Source organism: Triturus cristatus, chromosome 3_1 (genome assembly GCF_964204655.1).
Source record: "Triturus cristatus chromosome 3_1, aTriCri1.1, whole genome shotgun sequence".
In the NCBI taxonomy this organism is placed as follows: domain Eukaryota; kingdom Metazoa; phylum Chordata; class Amphibia; order Caudata; family Salamandridae; genus Triturus; species Triturus cristatus.
Genome location: NC_140583.1, coordinates 1,130,432,901 through 1,130,455,677, shown reverse-complemented (window position 1 = coordinate 1,130,455,677; position 22,777 = coordinate 1,130,432,901).

Genomic DNA, 22,777 nt, shown 5'->3' with positions numbered 1-22,777 from the left:
AAAGCGTGTTAAGCAGGCTGTTTTACCAAATGCAACCCCCCTTTATACCAATGAAAGGACACCACACAGATATATATTGAAAATATATATGTATTTATTTCTCAAAGTATCCCCTAGACTCTTTATGAGCACAGGAGCACAAATCGTTAAACAAGACAATGTTATAATATACAGAAGTTGCACTTTATATGGATGGGCCCTGGTGGCCACTCAAACCATATACTAACATAGTGGTATAAGTACCACGAACAGGAAAGTGAAAAGGCCTAGGGCCTCTAGAATCGCTGGGCCTACAATGAGCTAACTTCAGTTAGTGACCAGGAGGTCCACGGGTCGCGTGTGCAGTGAGGAAAGTTACACACGGGCTCCCATAGGTTTTCAATGGGTGCGTAAAAGTTACAAAGTTACTGCAGAAAGGGTCTTCTGAATGGACTACGATCTTCAGATTTGAAACACAGACACTAGAGATGATTCTCTACACTTGGGCACCGGAGTGCCAGCTTTACCTCACCCACAGGAAGCGGGTGCATAGGTCTCGAAGTGCGTCGGGTTTCTTCTATCGATTCAATGGAGCCTGATGACAAAGATGCTGCAGGCGGTCGGTCCAGAAGAGATGCGGTGGATCCAAGAGTGGATCGGAGTTGTAGAAGACCTGAAAGCAGAGGGGACAGTGTTCACAGTCACTAGCCAGTGACCGGCGTGGCACCAGGTAGGTACCAGGCGATGTCGGGTGCAAACAGGTGATGGAGGGTAGCTTGTCTCCGCAGCCACGTGGTCCCTGAAGGTTGACGACATTTAGGAGTCGGTTCACGAGCTCTCCCACGCAGGTTCTCGCTGTCGGCGGTATCGGCAACTCAAAAGAAGCAAACAAGCCTTGGCAAAGGCAGGAGTCGTGGAAAGAGAGGAAAGCTGATTGTTCTGACCAGCAAGGTCAGAGGGGCTGCTCTTTTGGAGAGCAGCTAGGGCCAGTCTGGAGCAACCAGACCAGCATCGTTAGTTTCAAGTTTCATCGCCAAAATGGCCACTAGCCAACGGGCCAGGGACCGGGCAGGCGCGTCGAGATGCAAAGTGCAGAGGGGCCCCACGCAGATCGTGGAGATACTGGAGGGCTCACCTTTGGTGCAGATGCTGCTCGGGTGTTGGGCTTCTCAGGACCCAAAGCACAACTTGGAGGGAGCCTCTGTCGTTGCGCTTGCAGCTTGTCGTCGGTCTTCCAAGATGGCTGGCTCCACGTGTCTCGGTGCCTCCACGGGTTCCTTCTTTGCAGGGACTGTGGATCAGGCGGTGAGAGGTCTGGAGGTCCAGGTCTTGTTTGGCTCTTGGCTCCGGCTCCGGCTGGAGGCGGCGGCAAAGCAGATGTTCAATAGCTGGTTGGTGCTTGCGTTAGCAAGATGGTCACTCCCTGACCATAGGGGAGATTTCCTTCAGTCCTCTGTGCAGCAGAGCGTCGAAGTTCCCGTCTTCTTCTTGTGGTTAAGTTGATTCCAGGATGTCTGAAGTCTTAGGACACAGCTCCTACCTTTAAGCGGATTCTAGGGGCCGGACTACCTGCTAGGTCCCTCCCTAAGGGTGGGACCAGGAAGGGGGGTGGTTACACCCCCAATCCTTTGTCCAGCTCGCCCCAGGTCCAGGGCTGGTGTGCCCCAGGACCGGATTGAACTGGCATATGCACCGAGGCTCCTTGTGAGCCTCAGGCATGTCTGATTCCTTTCAAGCCCTACCTGACCAATACACAAAATCCTGTCTGGGGTGGTGCACGCACCTCCCCTGGCAGGAAACCCTTTGTCCACACCTCCCAAGCTGGAAGGACTCCCAGCAGCAGGAGGGCAGACTTGTGTCTGTGGTGGCAGCATCCATTTTGTGGAGCTGAGGCTATGTCTGATTTTACCCGGGTTTCAGGTACTGTACATGTCGTGTCCCTCTAGAAGGGTGGAATGCTAACTCCGTCGCCAGAATTGGCGAGGGGTTAGTATTCCAATTCGTATGACACCTTACTCGACATGTTTTGATAAAGCCAAACCAAAGATAGCATTTAACCGCGAGGTTCATAATGCACTTAAGAGTATATGGTATGACGATATCTGGAAACAGTAGAAGGAAGTTGTTCCGACCACTGCAGACAGGCTCAGCTCATGCCAGAGCACCATCTCACATGGAACCAAGCAATCTGCCTTCAGGATTGTTAAGGCCTGCCATAGGAGTGACTGATAGGTTAACATGTGTCCCATTTAAGGTTAGGTATAGGTATACTACACCTAAGTAAGAGGTGGTTACACCAACTTACCCCAGCTGAGTGATCAGCCAGTTGTGTCAAATTTGTTAGGCCAGGCCTGGGGTGGCATAATACATTCTGCAGCCCCTGGCAGGCCTTAGATACACCAATGCCCTGGGTACCTAGTGTACACTGGTACAGGGGCTCACAGGGTGATCCACTTCCAATGGGTTATGCACCTAGGGTGCATAGTGTAAATTTAGTAAAGAGAACAGCAGGCTGGGGGTATGATTGGCAGGCCCACAGCCTCAATATGTCAAAAACCAGTGAAGCAAAAAGCAAAAATTTGGGGTGACCATAGGATAGCAGACCCTACTCTCGTACACAACCCCCCCCAAACGCAGGGACATTAAACTAGCCTTGACCAGTCTCGTCTTCATGTCCTAAGTGGAAGTACCTGGAGAGACCATCTGCATTCCCATGGTCTGTACCTGGCCGGTGCTCCACTGTAAAGTCCATACCCTGTAGGGAAATGGACCACCTAAGCAGTTTGGGGTTTTCACCCTTCATCTGATTTAGCCACAAGAGGGGCTTATGGTCGGTCTGAATCTTGAAGTGAGTGCCAAACAAGTATGGCCTCAGCTTCTTCAGGGCCCACACCACAGCAAAGGCCTCCCTCTCAATAGCTGACCAATTCTTCTCTCTGGGGGTCAACCTTCTGCTAATAAAAGCAATGGGTTGGTCTTGACCATCTACATTAAGTTGTGACAGCACAGCTCCCACACCCAACTCAGAAGCATCTGTTTGGACAATAAACTCTTTGGAGTAGTCAGGACTTTTCAGGATAGGTGCAGAGCACATGGCCTTCTTCAGGTCTTCAAATGCCTTTTGACAACTTACTGTCCACTGAACCTTTTTGGGCATCTTCTTGGATGTCAGATCATTAAGAGGAGTCACAATGGACCCATAGTTCTTAACAAACTTCCTGTAGTACCCAGTGAAGCCCAAGAAAGCTCGAACTTGAGTCTGGGTGGTTGGAGGAGACCAGTCCTTGATGGATTGTATCTTACTCTCCAGTGGTTGAACTGGGCCTCCACCTACAAGGTGGGCCAAATACACAACCTTACTCTGCCCTATCTGGCACTTAGTAGCCTTGATAGTGAGGCCTGCCTTTTGCAGAGCCTCAAGTACCTTCTTCAGGTGGACCAGGTGATCCTCCCAGGTGGAGCTAAAGACAGCAATGTCATCAAGATATGCTGCACAAAAGTCATCCAACCCAGTAAGGACTTGATTCACCAACCTTTGGAAGGTGGCAGGTGCATTCTTCAGACCAAAGGGCATCACCAAAAATTGAAAATGCCCACCTGGGGTTGAGAATGCTGTTTTGGCCTTAGACTCCTCAGCTAATCTGATTTGCCAATAGCCAGCTGTCAAGTCAAATGTGCTCAAAAACTTAGCAGAAGCTAGTTTGTCTATGAGCTCATCTGCCCTTGGAATAGGATGTGCATCTGTCCTGGTGACAACATTGAGTCCTCTGTAATCCACACAAAACCTCATCTCTCTCTTGCCATCTTTGGTGTGAGGTTTGGGGACCAGAACCACTGGGCTAGCCCAGGGGCTCTCTGAGGGTTCAATGACACCTAATTCCAGCATTTTGTGTACCTCGGCCTTTATACAGTCCCTGACGTGGTCAGGTTGTCTGTAAAGCTTGTTCTTCACAGGCAGACTGTCACCAGTGTCCACCACATGGGTACACCAGTCAGTTTGGCTAGGTATCAAGGAAAACATGTGTTGAAATGATTGTAGAACCTGTCTACATTCAATCTGTTGATGATCAGTGAGGTTGCCTCCAAGGGTCACTCCTTCAACTGAGCCATCCTCAGGGTTCTGAGACAACAGGTCTGGGAGAGGGTCACTCTCTTCCTCCTGTCCCTCATCTGTAGCCATGAGCAAGCCCATGTCTGCCCTGTCAACATATGCTTTTAACCTGTTAACATGGAGTACCCTGTGGGGACTCCTGGGAGTTCCTAGGTCCACCAAGTAGGTAACCTCTCCCTTCTTTTCCAGGATTGTATGGGGTCCAGACCATTTGTCTTGGAGTGCTGCTGGGGCCACTGGCTCCAACACCCATACCTTCTGTCCTGGCTGAAACTCAACCAAGACAGCCTTTTGGTCATGCCAAGCTTTCTGTAAGGCCTGGCTTGCCTCAAGGTTTTTGGATGCCTTCTCCATATACTCAGCCATCCTGGAGCGGAGACCAAGTACATAGTCCACTATGTCTTGCTTAGGCTTTTTGAGAGGTAACTCCCATCCTTCCTTCACTAAACACAGTGGGCCTCTTACAGGGTGCCCAAACAACAATTCAAAGGGGCTGTAGCCAACCCCCTTTTGTGGGACCTCTCTGTAAGCAAACAGAAGGCAGGGTAGAAGGATGCCCCATCTTCGCCTAAGCTTTTCAGGTAATCCTTTGATCATACCCTTTAGGGTCTTGTTGAATCTCTCAACAAGCCCATTGCATTGTGGGTGATAAGGGGTGGTGAACTTGTAGTTGACACCACATTCCTTCCACATAGCTGTCAAGTATCCTGACATGAAGTTGGTACCTCTGTCAGAAACCACCTCCTTAGGAAACCCTACTCTGGTGAATACTCCCAGCAGGGCCCTGGCCACAACAGGTGCTGTAGTGGTCCTAAGGGGAATTGCCTCTGGATACCTGGTGGCATGATCCACTACCACCAGTATAAATCTGTGCCCAGATGCAGTGGGAGGATCCATGGGACCCACTATATCTATTCCCACTCTTTCAAAGGGGACCCCCACCACAGGTAGTGGTATTAGGGGGGCCTTTGTTGTGCCACCTGATTTGCCACTGGCTTGGCAGGTCACACAGGAGCGACAAAACTCCTTGGTATCTTCATTCGTGTGAGGCCAGTGAAAGTGAGGGACAAGCCTGTCCCAAGTCTTGTTCTGGCCTAAGTGCCTGCTAAAGGAATATCATGGGCCAAGGTAAGAAGGAAGCCCCTAAATTGCAGAGGTATAACCAACCTCCTGGTTGCACCAGGCTTGGGGTCTCTTGCCTCTGAATAAAGGAGCCCTTCATCCCAATACACTTTATGGGTACCTTGAGCATTCCCAGCAGCCTCAGCAGCAGCCAGCTGTCTGAGGGGTTCAAGAGATGAACAGGTTAACTGAGCCTGCCCCAAGTCAGCCCTGGAAGGTCCCCCTGTCCCCAGAAACTCAACCTGATCAGGTTAAAGCTCTTCAGGGACAGTTCCTTCAGGGTCTTCTAGATCATCTTCCTGGGAAGGCTGATCATCACCTTGAGGCAGGGGGGAAGGCAGTGCCTTAACCCTCCTGTTCTTCTTCTTGGTAGGTGCTTGGTCCATTGTTCCAGGATCCAAGACCTGTGGTTCAGTAAGGCACTTTTTGGCCTGTGACCTGGTCACAGCAAGGACATGTGGTGATATACCTAACATCTCTGCATGTGTCCTGTACTCTACTTCTGACCATAGAGAACTCTCTAGGTCATTGCCCAACAAACATTCTACTGGGAGGTCTGCACTAACCACAACCCTTTTGAGGCCAGTTACCCCTCCCCATGAGAAGTTAACAACTGCCACACTATGTGAAGTAGTGGCATTGCTGGCATTGGTCACCAGGTAATTCTCACCTGGTATGTACTGTCCAGGATCCACAAAGCCTGGTGTCACCATAGTGACACTGGCACATGTGTCCCTGTAGGCTTGAGCCACTTTTTAATTAATTAAAGGAGTCTGTCTGTACTTGCCCAGGTTACTGGGGCTTGCAGTCAGGGACAAATCCATGTCCCCATCACAGATCAAGACTGCCTGTGTCAGGGTTCTGTCTAAGTCAGAATCTCCTTCAGTTCCCATAGTGATTCCCACTACACCCTTTGTTTGGGGACCAACACTGCTAACAGTAGTACTGGGAGCAGGTGCCTTAGGGGCAACAGTGTTGGGGGCTCCACCCTTCCTACAATCACTAGTCCAGTGAGTTGTATTCTTGCAATGTTTGCACCAGGGTTTCTTTGGACCTTCTTTCTTCTTCCCTTTTGGCTGGGACCCACCCTTGTTAGTACTAGTTTGGGGCCCTGTTGAAGACTTCTGGTCTTTAGATTTCTGATCTCCACCCTTTTGGTCTGTTTTCTTCTGATCACCCCCTTGGCCCTGGTTCTGGTTCTTTTGCTTAACCCTGGTTCTGACCCATTTGTCTGCCTTCTTTCCCAATTCTTGGGGAGAGGTCAGATCTGAGTCAACCAAGTGTTGATGTAGTTGCTGGTTCTGACAGTTATTTAAAATCTGTTCTCTCATCATCAAATTGTACAATCCTGTATAATCAGATACCTTACTTCCCAGCAACCAACCCTCCAAAGCCTTAGTGGCACATTCAATGTATTCAGACCAGTCCTGAGTCTGTGTCTTCTGGGTGTCTCTGAACATTAACCTGTACTGTTCAGTGGTTAAGCCTAACCCATCAACTAGGACACTCTTCAGGACTCTGTAGTTTCTGACATCCTCCTCCCTAACAGTGAGGAGTCTGTCTCTGCCTCTTCCTTCAAAGGAGAGCCAGAGGATTGCTGCCCACTGGTCTTCAGGAACCTGCTGCACTTTGCAGGCTCTCTCAAGAGCAGTCATCCATTTGTGGAAGTCATCCCCACTTTTGTAGGGGGGCACAACCTTGGACAGGTTCCTATTGTTAAAGACCCTATCCTTGTCCTTAGGGACAATGCTGCCACCAGTGGGTATAGACCCACTCTCTTTAGGTTGCCTAGCCTTACTCAGTTTCTCTTCCATCAGAGCTACTTCTAGCTCCTGTTTCCTGATTCTCAGCTGAGCTTCCTGCATTCTGGCCTCATGTTCCCTCCTCTGAGGGGTGGTCATCCTTCTCCTGGAGTGACCTTGAGAGCCTCTAGAGGCATGAGAAGCATTAGATTCACCTGAGTGATTCCTTTGCCTCCCAAGCCCCTGGTTAAGTCCACTGGGGAGATCCAATGGGATGATCCCATTGTCAGTCCCCAATAGCCTTAGGTTAGCTGGGCCACGTATAACACTTGGCACTGGGCTATTTCTCCCTTCATCCTCACTACCTTCTGTATCAGTACCCTTCTCACTTTCATCCTCTGTAGTATGAATCTCATCTAAGGGGTGACTATTGGAAAGGGGTACCTCAGTAGCATCTTCAGAAGGGGGGCCTCCTGTTCCAGTCCCTAAGGGGCCTAACTGGGAGGCTTTCTTGAGAGCTTTCTGATCTTCATCAGCTTGTAAAAGCTCTCTGAGTTCAGCAGAAGTAGGATTCTTGGGCTGTTTAAGGCCCCTGATATTTGCCAACTGCCTGAGCTCATTTTGATTTAGGGTAGCAAAGAGAGTTGGTGCCCTCTGGGGGTCACTCTCGACAGAGATGGGTACCTTGGACCCCTCTGCCCCCTCCATTGCTCTTAAGTGTGGGTGGATGTGTTGCAATCTACCTACACTTGGGTTTACCTACTAAACCTATCTAGTAGTTATAGTCAGGGTGTGCTACTCCCTTTGCTCTACAACAACTAAGTTCAGTAGAACTTAAGTATATCTATCTTGTTTTATATGTACCTACAGGTACCTATGTGATCTTTCAATTGGTAACCAAGAGATTACAATGGTAAAACACAGCAAGCTCAAATCCAACCGCTGCTCACCAATGTGAGAAGTTGGCCTGGTATATGATGTTCACTAGTTAAAGTGACCACCTTGTACCATGCCAAGCAACCCTTATGGTGTGGTTGTAAGTCAACCTTTTCGGACTAGCTGCCCTAGTGGTAGCATAGGCTAAGCAGTCTTTGAGGCTAAACTCGTTAAAGCGTGTTAAGCAGGCTGTTTTACCAAATGCAACCCCCCTTTATACCAATGAAAGGACACCACACAGATATATATTGAAAATATATATGTATTTATTTCTCAAAGTATCCCCTAGACTCTTTATGAGCACAGGAGCACAAATCGTTAAACAAGACAATGTTATAATATACAGAAGTTGCACTTTATATGGATGGGCCCTGGTGGCCACTCAAACCATATACTAAAATAGTGGTATAAGTACCACGAACAGGAAAGTGAAAAGGCCTAGGGCCTCTAGAATCGCTGGGCCTACAAGGAGCTTACTTCAGTTAGTGACCAGGAGGTCCACGGGTTGCGTGTGCAGTGAGGAAAGTTACACACGGGCTCCCATAGGTTTTCAATGGGTGCGTAAAAGTTACAAAGTTACTGCAGAAAGGGTCTTCTGAATGGACTACGATCTTAAGATTTGAAACACAGACACTAGAGATGATTCTCTACACTTGGGCACCGGAGTGCCAGCTTTACCTCACCCACAGGAAGCGGGTGCAAAGGTCTCGAAGTGCGTCGGGTTTCTTCTATCGATTCAATGGAGCCTGATGACAAAGATGCTGCAGGCGGTCGGTCCAGAAGAGATGCGGTGGATCCAAGAGTGGATCGGAGTTGTAGAAGACCTGAAAGCAGAGGGGACAGTGTTCACAGTCACTAGCCAGTGACCGGCGTGGCACCAGGTAGGTACCAGGCGATGTCGGGTGCAAACAGGTGATGGAGGGTAGCTTGTCTCCGCAGCCACGTGGTCCCTGAAGGTCGACGACATCCAGGAGTCGGTTCACGAGCTGTCCCACGCAGGCTCTCACTGTCGGCGGTGTCGGCGACTCAAAAGAAGCAAACAAGCCTTGGCAAAGGCAGGAGTCGTGGAAAGAGAGGAAAGATGATTGTTCTGACCAGCAAGGTCAGAGGGGCTGCTCTTTTGGAGAGCAGCTAGGGCCAATCTAGAGCAACCAGACCAACGTCGTTAGTTTCAAGTTTCGTCGCCAAAATGGCCACTAGCTAACGGGCCAGGGACCGGGCAGGCGCGTCGAGATGCAAAGTGCAGAGGGGCCCCACGTAGATCGTGGAGATGCTGGAGGGCTCACCTTTGATGCAGATGCTGCTCGGGTGTTGGGCTTCTCAGGACCCAAAGCACAACTTGGAGGGAGCCTCTGTCGTTGCGCTTGCAGCTTGTCGTCGGTCTTCCAAGATGGCTGGCTCCACGTGTCTCGGTGCCTCCACGGGTTCCTTCTTTGCAGGGACTGTGGATCGGGCGGTGAGAGGTCTGGAGGTCCAGGTCTTGTTGGGCTCTGGGCTCGGGCTCCGGCTGGAGGCGGCAGCAAAGCAGACGATCAATAGCTGGTTGGTGCTTGCATTAGCAAGATGGTCACTCCCTGACCATAGGCGAGATTTCCTTCAGTCCTCTGTGCAGCAGAGCGTCGAAGTTCCCGTCTTCTTCTTGTGGTTAAGTTGATTCCAGGATGTCTGAAGTCTTAGGACACAGCTCCTATCTTTAAGCGGATTCTAGGGGCCGGACTACCTGCTAGGTCCCTCCCTAAGGGTGGGACCAGGAAGGGGGGTGGTTACACCCCCAATCCTTTGTCCAGCTCGCCCCAGGTCCAGGGCTGGTGTGCCCCAGGACCGGATTGAACTGGCATATGCATCGAGGCTCCTTGTGAGCCTCAGGCATGTCTGATTCCTTTCAAGCCCTACCTGACCAATAAACAAAATCCTGTCTGGGGTGGTGCACGCACCTCCCCTGGCAGGAAACCCTTTGTCCACACCTCCCAAGCTGGAAGGACTCCCAGCAGCAGGAGGGCAGACTTGTGTCTGTGGTGGCAGCATCCATTTTGTGGAGCTGAGGCTATGTCTGATTTTACCCGGGTTTCAGGTACTGTACATGTCGTGTCCCTCTAGAAGGGTGGAATGCTAACCCCGTCGCCAGAATTGGCGAGGGGTTAGTATTCCAATTCGTATGACACCTTACTCGACATGTTTTGATAAAGCCAAACCAAAGATAGCATTTAACCGCGAGGTTCATAATGCACTTAAGAGTATATGGTATGACGATATCTGGAAACAGTAGAAGGAAGTTGTTCCGACCACTGCAGACAGGCTCAGCTCATGCCAGAGCACCATCTCACATGGAACCAAGCACTCTGCCTTCAGGATTGTTAAGGCCTGCCAGAGGAGTGGCTGATAGGTTAACATGTGTCCCATTTAAGGTTAGGTATAGGTATACTACACCTAAGTAAGAGGTGGTTACACCAACTTACCCCAGCTGAGTGATCAGCCAGTTGTGTCAAATTTGTTAGGCCAGGCCTGGGGTGGCATAATACATGCTGCAGCCCCTGGCAGGCCTTAGATACACCAATGCCCTGGGTACCTAGTGTACACTGGTACAGGGGCTCACAGGGTGATCCACTTCCAATGGGTTATGCACCTAGGGTGCATAGTGTAAATTTAGTAGAGAGAACAGCAGGCTGGGGGTCTGATTGGCAGGCCCACAGCCTCAATATGTCATAAACCAGTGAAGCAAAAAGCAAAAATTTGGGGTGACCATAGGATAGCAGACCCTACTCTCCTACAGCGGGGTTGTTCAGGATTGCTTGTAAATTTGAAGAACCCATTTTTGTTTTAGAAAGGGTGTCCAGTCGCGTTAATGCTTTTTTAGTGTTTATTATGATGTATTTAGAGTGTTCCAGTTTAGTGGTCTGCATTGTCATAATTGCCTGTAGGGGAATTCCTTTAGTGAGGTTTAATTCTACATCCACCCATTGGGGTTTGTAATTAAGGTTATCCATAAACCATGAAGCTCCTTGTTTGCAAAGATATGCTATTTGATAATTTCTGAAATTAGATAGGCCTACTCCTCCACTGTTTTTTCCGAGCTTCAATTTACTTGTGGATATCCTTGCTTTTTTCCCTTGCCATACGAAGTTACTAATAGCCTTATCCACCTTTTTAAAAAAGGTTTCCGAGAGCATCATGGGCAGCATGCTAACGAGATAATTTATGAGAGGCGAGATCATCATTTTAACCAGTTCGACTCTCCCCCACCTTGATAAGAGTGTGGGTGACCATCCTACTAGGAGGTCAGCGATTTTTTTTTATAAGTATTGGTTTCATTCTCTTCTAAAGTAGAGATGAGATCGTTTGTGAATTATAGGCCCAGATATTTTATTGAGCCAGGTTGCCATGACAGTCCTGATTCGCCTCAGATCTCCTTGGAGCCACATAAGTTAAGTAGTTTTACCTCGGTCTTGTCCCTATTGAGAGTGTAACCTGATACTTCTGCATACTCTTGAATCGCTTTCATAAGTGCTGGAATGGCTATGGTTGCGTCTTTGGACACCACCAGTATGTCGTCCGCATCTGCTGCCACTTTGAATATATGTTTCCTGAATTCTATGCCTTGAATGTCTTGGTTGGCCCATAAGTGTTGGGGGAGAGGTTCAATGGCTAGTAGAAATAGAGACGGGGATTAAGGGCAGCCTTGCCTGGTGCCCTGTTTTAACGGAAAATACTCAGAAAGAGCTCCACCGGCTCTCACCCCAGCCCTTGGTTCATAGTATAATGCCATGATCATCGTGATCCAATTCTCTCCTCGGTTATATTTTCTAAGTGACGCTCTTAAAAATGACCAGTCGACTTTATCAAATGCTTTTCCTGCGTCAAGCATTATTGCGACTGTTGGGGAGTTTATTAGTTTTGCTTTCTCGATTGCATGATAAAAGATTCTAGTATTGTCACTGGGCAATGTATATTTTAGGAATCCTGTTTGTGATGAATGGATGAGTTTAGCAATATGGTTTTGTATTCTGGTGGATAAAATCATCGCATATAATTTGCAATCTAGGTTTATTAAAGAGATTGGCCTGTCATTTTTTGTCAGCGAATCGTCCTTTCCTTCTTTTGGGATAACAGTGATTATAGCTTCCAAAGGTGTGCCAGTTATTTGTACAGCTGTTGCGAAGTGATGACAGAGCAGTAGTAGAGGGTAATGTAGATGTTCTTCAAATGACTTATAGAAAGAAGTATTGTACCCGTCAGGGCCCGGGGCCTTACCAATTTTAAGCTTTTTAATGGCCATTTTAAGTTCATCCATCGTGATTAGCCCATTAATGGAGTCCCTCTCTTCGTCCCTTAGTGACTTCAATCCTGCCATATCCAGATACTCATGTATTTTATGTGCTTTCACTTTGGTATTGGGGCTATATACATTTTTGTAAAAATTCTTAAATAGTTCTGAAATTTTGTAAGGGTTTGTGTCGACAGTTCCTTTTTCATCCTTGATTGCATTGATTGGGTATCTCTGGGCTTTGAATTGTAATTAAGATGCCAGAGCTTTCCCGGCTTTGCTTGCTTCACATAGGCGAAGGCTTTTTTGTTCGTGTATCCAGATACCCGCTCTCGTGCTAATAATTTTGTTGTAGTTGTATTTTTTATTTAGGATTTCTTTCAGCGTCCCTGGATCGTTATTAACTATATGTGTTTTTTCCAGTTTTGAGATGTCTTCTTCTAATTTCCGTAATTCCGAATTTGCTTCTTTATTCATTTTTGATTGAATTTTTATAATTACTCCTCTCACCATTGTTTTAGTGCTTCCCATCTAATAAGGTAAGAGGTGTCATTCTCTTTGTTGACAATTAGATAATTTGTGATAGCATCTTCTATAGTTTTTTTGTGTTCAGAGGATGCCAAGACCTCATCAATGAATCTCCAGAGAGATTCCTTTTTTTGTGTGGATGTGTCAGTAAGGGTTAATGTTATACATGAGTGGTCAGAAATTACTCTTGGTTCAATGGTTGATTGATCAACCCTACTTATGTTGTTCCCAGAAATCAAGAAGTAATCTATTCGTGAGTATGAATTATGGGGAAACAAGTAGAACGTGTACTTCCTCTCAGTGGGGTTCTGCAGCCTCCAAGCATCTAGCAAGTTGAATGTTTTACATAGGTGAATAAGTGCCTTGTGTGATTTGTTTACTTTGAATTTACAGGGGGAGTTCCTGTCTAGGCAGGGGTCCAGAGGGAGGTTAAAGTCTCCTGCGACTATGGAGGATGAAGAGTCTGGAATTGTGATAAAGTTATTTTCTAGATCCTCCCAGACAAGCTATCATCGTTTGTTGGAAGATAAATGTTAGTGACAAAAATTACTATGGGGCATATTATCAAGCATGGCGTTAAAATTATCGCCACCTTAGCGGCACAAAACTGCAGCTAAAGCGGCGATAATGGGCTTGATAATATCCCGCTTAGAATTCCAATAGAAGCCCATGTTGACACCAAAACATGGGCTTCTATGGGAATTCTCAAGGGCATATTATCAAGCCCATTATCGCCGCTTTAGCGGCAGTTTCCTGCTGCCAAAGCGCCGATCATTTTAACGCCGTTTCTTGATAATATGCCCTCAAGTTTTCTCTCCAGAGCTTTGCGGTAATCCACCTCCCTTGATTATCAGTAGAGTGTGAAAGTATTCTAGTCTAGATTTCTTTGCGATCATAGTTATTACCCCATTCTTCTTACCCACAGCGCTGGAGCTAAGAACCTCCATGTATTGATTGCTTTTCAATGAGTTTGCTAATTTATTGTCTAATTTTGTCTCCTGTAGGAGAATGATGTCCGCTCTCAGCTTTCCAATGTAGTCCATAATTTTCCTCCTTTTTACTGGGTGTTTCACGCCTTTCACGTTTAGAGAGACAATTTTAATTTGTTTGAGTAGTGAGTTCATTGTTGCGTCTATAGGGTTTTGTAGTGAATCTCGTGGGAGTCTATCACAGGGTATCGTATGGCCTTCCTCATTCCTGATACTTGAATTACACCCCGGGTTTTTAGCATAAAATCCCTCCTTACATGATACAGTAGCAAGGGGGTAGAGTCCTGTATGAGTTCCCTTTTGAATAGGTGGAACCTAGATGCCCATTGACCACCGAGCGGAGAAAGAAGGAAAGAGAAGAAAAAAAGAGAAACAAACAAAGGAGAATAGGAACAGGAGGAACCTGACCCACATAAGCACATAAGACTGTCAAAACATATATGCTCATCATCATCAATTCCATCAACATTCCCAACAGGATCCCCCCACCCCCAACCCCCTCCCCATCCCCCTCCCACCCTTCCATCCCTCCCCCCCAAAGAACTGCAAAAGACATGACGATTGCAGGAAAATGTCGACTTCATCATGGAACATGTGAAGCCCATGGAGCCGGTGAGACCGTCCAACACCACTGGGAGAACTGGGAGAACAGGGAGAACATATTTTCCTAGCTACCCTACTTCCTGTTAATAAAGCTCGCTGGCCAAGAGATACAATAATAAAACGGAAGGATACAAGGATAGCGTAACGGACTCAACCAACGGATGAATCAACATAAGAAATCAAAAACAAGGGAAGGAAATCACCTCAATATGGCGGAGAAAGATCCAAAAGCAAATCTAAAGAGAGTGAAAGCAGACCCACCATCACCAGACTCACCAATCAAACCCAAGCAAGATATGAACGCAACCATGGAGATCATCTTATCGAAACATGCTGAAGTGCACGAAATAGCCAAGTCCACTGAAGATAACACGGACACCATGCAAATTGAGATTTCCGCTATTCGTAAGGACATAAGGGAGCCAAACAGTAAAATTGCTGAAGTGGAAAACAGAGTCAGTCAGCTGGAAGATTAAATGGTCACAACGAAAAAAGCAGTCACAAACCTAGATCTAAAATCTTAGTCTTTTAACAAACAGAACAGAGTTGGAGGATAGAAATAGAAGAGGGAATCTCCACATTTTTGGAATTCCTGAGTGGCAGCATCTTTTAATGGAAGCAGTGAAACCTTTTGAGTTTTGAAAAGAACATCGAAACCTCCACTTTCTGCCGAGTATGCACTGTAGAAACAGAAGACAAGTTTGCTGAGCCTCTGTCTTCTCTCAATATGATATTTATGTTATTCACATTCTTGGCACACAGAATATCCTTCCTGATGACTGGTCTCCATTGAAAATCATGATTGAGGATTCTCAAATACCTGCCCTTTTGCTTCCTGACAAAGTTGTCTGCCTGGCATTCCATTTTTCACCCCTTCCAGACCTTATGCAGAAGCCATCATCTTGGTTTTACTTTGCTTGCACTTCTTTCCTACTTTTTGTTCTGTCCTTCAACAGTTCATTGCTTCTCCCTATCATCTTCCCTTGTACGTAAATCATTTTAGATTATACAACATTTTCCCACCATTACAAAATCCATTATGATCTTTTTATTGTTATGGCTCAGTCTTATCCTTCAGTTTTGAAGCTCTACTTTAGATGCTACCAATTCATGATTTCCGTTATTCACTTCATTCCTCTTATATGATTGTGCTGCTTTGTGTCGAGGGTCTTCCTTTTCTTTTTTTAAATAAAGTTTTTATTGAGTGAGAAAACAAAGGATACAGAAACAAACAGATACATCTGAAAATTCTCACACATTTTTCCCCCCCAGCCCTCCCCTACCCCCTAAAGCCACCCGCCACAAAAATGAAATACCTAATGGGACTTCCAAAAATTCCACAATCAACAATCCATTAGACAGGACCTTTAACCGGAGTCTTTCCCTTATCTAAAACAATAATTCACAGGGAAAATTCCTATCTGTTTACGGTTCTATTGGTTTTATTGCAATTTATAGCAGTTTATCAGCGTTTTTACAGTATTGACCAGGGGGAAGCAGCGCATATCCTTTCCTCATCTACATTACAAGTGTCAGGTACTAAGAGCAAGCGAGTAGAGTGATATCCGACCCTTTAGCTTTCCTAATGGTCAAAAATGTATCACAAGCCTTCTCCCAGACATCCATACGCCCAATTCTACCGGCCGGCTCACTGTCGTAAAATAAGATCTCAGCAGATTAGGTGCCTTAATTGACCCTCATCTAAGGAGGCCTATTTATCTGCTTGATCCCTCCAGAGCGAAAGGTGTTTCCAAATCTTCTCCCCTTTCTTTCATGCCCCTTTGGTCATAAATAGCTTTCTCAAGGCTGTGAACTTTCAATAAGCGAGCTAGCCACTGATGGAAGGTTGGTGGGTTAGGGTCTAGCCATAGCGAAGCTATGACAATTCGATAAACTGCCATAGCTATACAGATCAAAGCCCCACCTTCTTCAACCCCCAGGTTGTGTATTCCAAGGATTATTACCTGAGGGGTAATTCCCACATGTATCTGTAGCTTTCCCTGCAGAAAAGTCTCTATTTCCAGTATAAACAGGATGAGTTCCCGACAGGTGGCAAACATATGTATCAGATCGGCTTTGTGCAGTGCACACCTTGGGCAGTAATTACCTTTCCCCTCTCCCCATTTGGAGATCCGATATGGCGTATAGTACAACTCAAAGCATGTTTTATAGAATTGTGCCTGGAGGTTGGCTGGCATTAAAGTCCTTAGATTATTAGAAAAGCCTTCTCGAAACTCTCCATCTGTTATTCCCAACTTCTCTTGCCACTTTCTGAGCATTGCCCCAAGTCATCTTTCTTATAGCTATTTAAAAACACATACACTTGTCCAATCTTCAGCCCCTCAGGTTGGTTTAATCTTTCAACTAGCTCACATCTTTCATATTTACGTGTATCTCTTGCCTTTTTTGACAGGAAATCCCTTACTTGTAGGTATTTAAAAAAGTCCCTATTAGATAAGGTAAATTCTTCCTTTAATTCATCAAATGATTTTAACCCTTCGAGTGTAAATAGGCATCCAAAATGTGTTATACCAGTCTTTATCCATCTCAGGAAATAATGATCTTTAAAGATATCGGGTAGCTCTGTGTTCTGGACAAGAGATGGAAAATAACTTACTTTAGCTACCCCTACCAAACGTCGTACTGCCGACCAGACCCTAAAAGCCGCCAGGAGTGTCTTGAAACGCACACGTTTATAGTACGAATAATTAGTCTGGCGCCAATGGCACCCTCTTACATCATACAAGTTTACATACACATATGGATAACTCCCGCTAGTAGTTTCGGGCCCTGGGGTCTCATTCAACAAAGGTATATAATGCATAGTAGAGGCGGACCACCAGTAAACTCTAAGGTTGGGTAATGCCAAGCCCCCACGTTCTTTAGATAAATATAAAAATTTGGTCGCCCTTCTAGGTCTTGTATAAGCCCATATAAATTGAGCAAAGATATTCTCAAATCTTTTAAACCAATAGTTCGAAAAAATCAATGGAATGGTTCTTAAAAAGTATAGGACTTTGGGGAAACAAATCATCTTTATTATATTAACTCAGCCAATCAGGGTTAGATGTAAATTATCCATTCGCTTAAGTGATTTTTGGATCTCTACTGCGCATGGTTCGAGATTTTCTTTGACTATCTCATCAATCTCTGAATCTATCACCACTCCTAGATAAGTTGTGTTTTTCACTACCCTTTTATCAGTGCTTGGGGCAAATTTATTAACCACAATTTGTGTTTTATCCCTGTTCAGGGCATATCCAGACACTGCGCCAAACTTTTGGGCCTCGATTTCGATTACTTTCATAGCCGTGTCAGGTTGAGTAGTAACTAATGCAACATCATCAGCGTATGCAAGAACTTTTCCTACAGGCCCAGTGTCAAAGAGGGGAGGAATTTTCGGTGAATGTTCCAGATGTTCCAGAAAGGGGTCAATGTATATGGCAAACAATAATGGGGAGCAGGGGCACCCCTGTCTTGTACCTCTTGTTATTTTCAATGTCTCAGTCAATCCCCCGTTCACCTGTACACTAGCCTTCGGATCCTTATGCAAGGCTTTCACTGCCCGAATAAACTGCTCCCCAATCCCTTTCCAGGCCATAGTAGTCCACAGGAATTGCCAGGAGACCCTATCAAATGCCTTCTCGTCATCCAAAAATATTGCAGCCATAGGGTCTCCTGCTACCTGTTTCACGTCGAAGAGTGTAATAATTTTCCGAACGTGATCAACCGTACTTCTACCGGGGACAAACCCGTGTTGACTAAGGGACACAATCTTCTGGATCCGCGGTGCCAAGCGGCAAGACAAGGTTTTAGAGAAAATCTTCACGTCCCTATTAATAAGGGTGATTGGCCGGTAGGATCCTAGCTCGTCCATGGGTTTATTTTTTTTCGGGAAGATTACAATCTTTGCCATCTCCCAGGAGGCGGGTGGCTCGGCCCCCTCTATAATTTGTGCAAACAGGGTCTGAATAACTTCTCTCAATTGCACGTACAAGACCTTAAATTCAGTAGGGATCAAATCTGGCCCCGTTGCTATCCCCTTTGGTAAACTGGAGAGAGCATTTATTATTTCTTCCCCATCAAGCGGTCGGTCTAAATAATCCCGATCTTCTCCCGTCAAGAGAGATTTAGCCGGATGAGACAAATATTGCTCAATCTGTTCCAGCCTCTGTGACCCCCCAACGAGGTCTTCTGTGTGGAGAGTCTGATAAAAAGCTGAGAAGGCCTTCCGGATTCCTCCAACCTCAGTTGTCAGTCCCTCTATGGGGTCCTTAATTCCCTGAATTTCGTTTCGTGTAGCTTCCTGCCTAGTTCTTACAGCAAGCAGATGACCCACCCTTTCACTCCATTCATACATTTCTTCATGGAGCACTAATGCCTTAGCAACTGATTTTTTTAAACAATTTTTCCCCTATTAAGGTTTTACTTATTGCGACCTCGAAGCTGGCTGTTTCTATTCCTTCCTTCTGTTGTATACACATAATTAGATTATATTCGGCTTGCGCCAATCCAATCTGGAGATTCTGAAGCTCAGCTTTCTCTATGTTATTTTTCCTCATTGTAAATTGCTTGGTTTCCCCTCGTACCCCTGCTTTTAATGTGTCCAATACTATATTCAGGGGGAAGACCCAAGATTCTTTTCCAAGAACTCCAGGATCCACTTTCTCGTGTGATCCAAATATACATCATCTACCAGTAGTGCTCTTTCGAACGTCCATGATGAACGTAATTTCTCCTGGACCCCTATTCCCTGTATCTCCAGGATTAGTGGATTATGGTCTGAGGGATATCTGGGAGCTATATCAATGACACTTTTCTGTATTATTGTAGATGAGGCAAAAAAATAGTCTAGTCTTACATGTTTCTGGTGGGGCGCAGAGTAGTATGTATACCCGTGGTCTTGCGGTCTTAATCCCCCCCAAACATCACCCAGCCCATGCTCCAAACACAAATTACATAGGGACTGATAAACCTTAGGTTTTTTCCCAACATATGGCTCCCCTACTTTCCATTCGCTTCGAAGATTAATATTAAAATCTCCACATACCACAATTGGCAATTCCCAATGCACCAGTTCATTTGATACCCACCCTAATAGAGCAGGATCGTACACATTACTCCCATACAGGGAGCATAGCGTACATTTAAAAGAGCCAGGGAGGCTACAGTTAGCAATAACCCAACGCCCTGCAGTATCTACCTTTATGGAGGAAAACTGATAATTGTTATTGCGAGCTAATATTGCGACCCCCCGGGTCCGTGCTCCCTGCGACGTTGCCCCTATCACCCTGTAGCCCAGCTGTTTCAGGAGATCTTTCTGGCTCCCATCCACATGGGTCTCTTGTAAACACACAATGTCACACCACACCCTCACTAGATCATGTCTCTGGGAGGAGATCAAGGAGATGCTCTCTCAGGAGGGGCAGGTCTGAAAAAGACCCCCTCTAGATATGATACCCTAACTTTTCAGGAGATGAGACAATTGTGTACCTCCAGAAAGTTAAAACAGGGTGCAAACCCTACCCTCCTTCAGCTAGTACAACTCCTAGAGGAGTATGATACTCTTAGGGCCTCACAGGCTAGTACCCTAGGTACAAAGGAGGGTCTACCCACCACAGATGAGTCAGATGGGACTTCAGATGAAGAGGTAGACAGCCAGGGCCAGGTAGGAAGACTTAGCCAGGCTAACCTAAGCTTACATGGGAGTTTGCATGGGGTCCCCCATACAGACCCCCAAGTGGGCTTAACCAGAGAAGCAGGAGAGACAGATCCCCTTCAAGGGAATCCATCCACTCCCATGTCTCTAGCATCTCTAATGCCTCTTCTCACAGGGGAATGACTTCCCCCGAGAGAAAGGAGCATGAAGCCAGAATGAGGGAAGCTAATCTGAGGATTCAGAGGGAAGAACTTGCCCTTGCCAAGGAGAAGCTTGCTCTGGCTAGAGCGCAAAGGTGGCAGCAATATCCCTAAGGATAGAGACAGGCGCTATGATAATAGAAATCTGAGCAAGATTGTCCCTCCCTACAAGTGTGGGGATGACATCCACAAATGGATAACTGCTTTGGAGAGAGCTTACAAAGTACAGCAGGTACCCCAAAGTCAGTGGGCAGCTATCTTGTGGCTCTCCTTCTCTGAGAAAGGTAGAGACAAGCTCCTCACAGTTAGTGATGAGGATGCAGACAATTACACTGTCCTGAAGAGTGCTCTAATTGATGGGTTTGGCCTAACCACTGAACAATACAGGTTGTTGTTCAGGGATACCCAGAAGACACAGACTCAGGACTGGACTGACTTTGTAGATTGTGCCACTAAGGCTCTGGAAGGCTGGCTAGTGGGAAGTAAGGTTAAGGACTATACAGGATTGTATAATTTGATCATGGGAGAACAAATCCTTAACAACTGTCAAAACCAGCTACTGCATCAACACCTGATTGATTCTGATCTGACTTCTCCCCAAGAATTGGGAAAGAAGACAGATAGATGGGTCAGGACTAGAGTTAAGCAGAAAAACCAGAACCAGGGCGGTGATCAGAAAAAGGCAGACCAGAAGGGTAATGATCAGAAACAAAAAGACCAGACGTCTTCACCAGGCCCCCAAAAGGCTCAGGGGGAGGGTGGTCCCAAAAAGGATAAAAAGAAAGATGGCCAAAAGAAACCATGGTGCAACTATTGTAAGTCCAACTCACATTGGTTTAGTGAGTGCACCAAAAAGGATAAGCCCCCAGCCACCATTGCCCCTAAGGCAACTGTACCCCCTAGTCCAGCTGTAAGTGGTGGTTTCCAGCAAAAGGGTGTAGTAGGGTTAACCCTGGGAACTGAGGAGGATTCTGGCCTAGTCAAAATACCTACTCAGGCTGTTCTGATCTGTGATGGGGACTTAGCTTTGTCCTCTACTGTAGGCCCCAGTAACCTGGGCAAGTACAGACAGACTCCTTTTATCAACCAAAGGATGGCTCAGGCCTACAGGGACACTGGGGCTAGTGTCACAATGGTGACACCTGCCTTTGTGGACCCTGGACAGATCATACTAGGTGAAAATTACCTAGTGACCAACGCTAGCAATGCCACTACCTCCCATAGTGTGGCTATTGGTAACTTCTCCTGGGGAGGGGTAACTGGCCTCAAGAAAGTTGTTGTTAGTTCAGACCTTCCTGTGGAGTGTTTACTGGGCAATGACCTTGAAACTTCAGTTTGGTCTGAAGTGGAGTATAGGAGCCATGCCGAAATGCTAGGGATAGATGCACATGTCCTTGCTGTGACCAGGTCACAGGCCAAAAAGTGCACCACTGAACAAGTGCTGTATCCTGGAACTATGGACCAGTCACAACCCAAGAGAAAGAGCAGTAGGGTAAAGGCTGTGCCTTCCCCCCTGCCTCAGGTACTGGATCAGCACTCACAGGAGGATGATTCTGAGAGCCCTGAAGGAACTGTCCTAGAAGAGCTTGAACCTGATCAGGTTGAGTTTCTTGGGACAGGGGGACCTTCAAGGGCAGATCTGAGGCAGGCTCAATTAGACTGCCCCTCTCTTGAACCCCTCAGACAGCAGGCTGCTGCTGAGGCTGCAGGGAATGCTCAAGGTACCCATAGAGTGTATTGGGATGAAGGGCTACTGTATTCAGAGGCTAGAGACCCCAAGCCTGGTGCATCCAGGAGGTTGGTCATACCACTGAAGTTCAGAGGCTTCCTTCTTACCTTGGCCCATGATATTCCCCTTGCAGGACACTTAGGCCAGAACAAGACTTGGGACAGGCTTGTCCCTCACTTTCACTGGCCCCATATGTCAGGAGATACCAAGGAGTTTTGTCGCTCCTGTGTCACCTGCCAAGCCAGTGGCAAATCAGGTGGCACCACAAAGGCCCACCTCATACCACTACCTGTGGTGGGGGTTCCCTTTGAAAGAGTGGGCATAGATATTGTAGGACCAATGGACCCACAAACAGCATCTGGGCACAGATTTATACTGGTGATAGTGGACCTTGCCACCAGGTATCCAGAAGCTATTCCCCTGAGGACCACAACAGCTCCTGCTTGGAGTATTCTCCAGGGTGGGCTTTCCAAAGGAGGTCATTACTGACAGAGGTGCCAACTTCATGTCAGGATACTTGACTGCAATGTGGAAAGAGTGTGTTGTGAACTACAAGTTCACCACACCCTATCACCCACAGTGCAATGGGCTTGTTGAGAGATTCAACAAGACCCTAAAGGGAATGATAAAAGGTTTACCAGACAAGCTTAGGCGAAGATGGGACATCCTTTTACCCTGCCTTCTGTTTGCTTACAGAGAGGTCCCACAAAAGGGGGTTGGCTACAGCCCTTTTTAGCTTTTGTTTGGGCATCCTGTAAGAGGACCCCTATGTTTAGTGAGGGAAGGATGGGAGAGACCTCTCAGACAACCCAAACTTGATATAGTGGATTATGTACTTGGTCTCCGCTCCAGGATGGCAGAGTACATGAAGAAGGCTTCTAAAAACCTTGAGGCAAGCCAAGAACTCCAAAAAGCTTG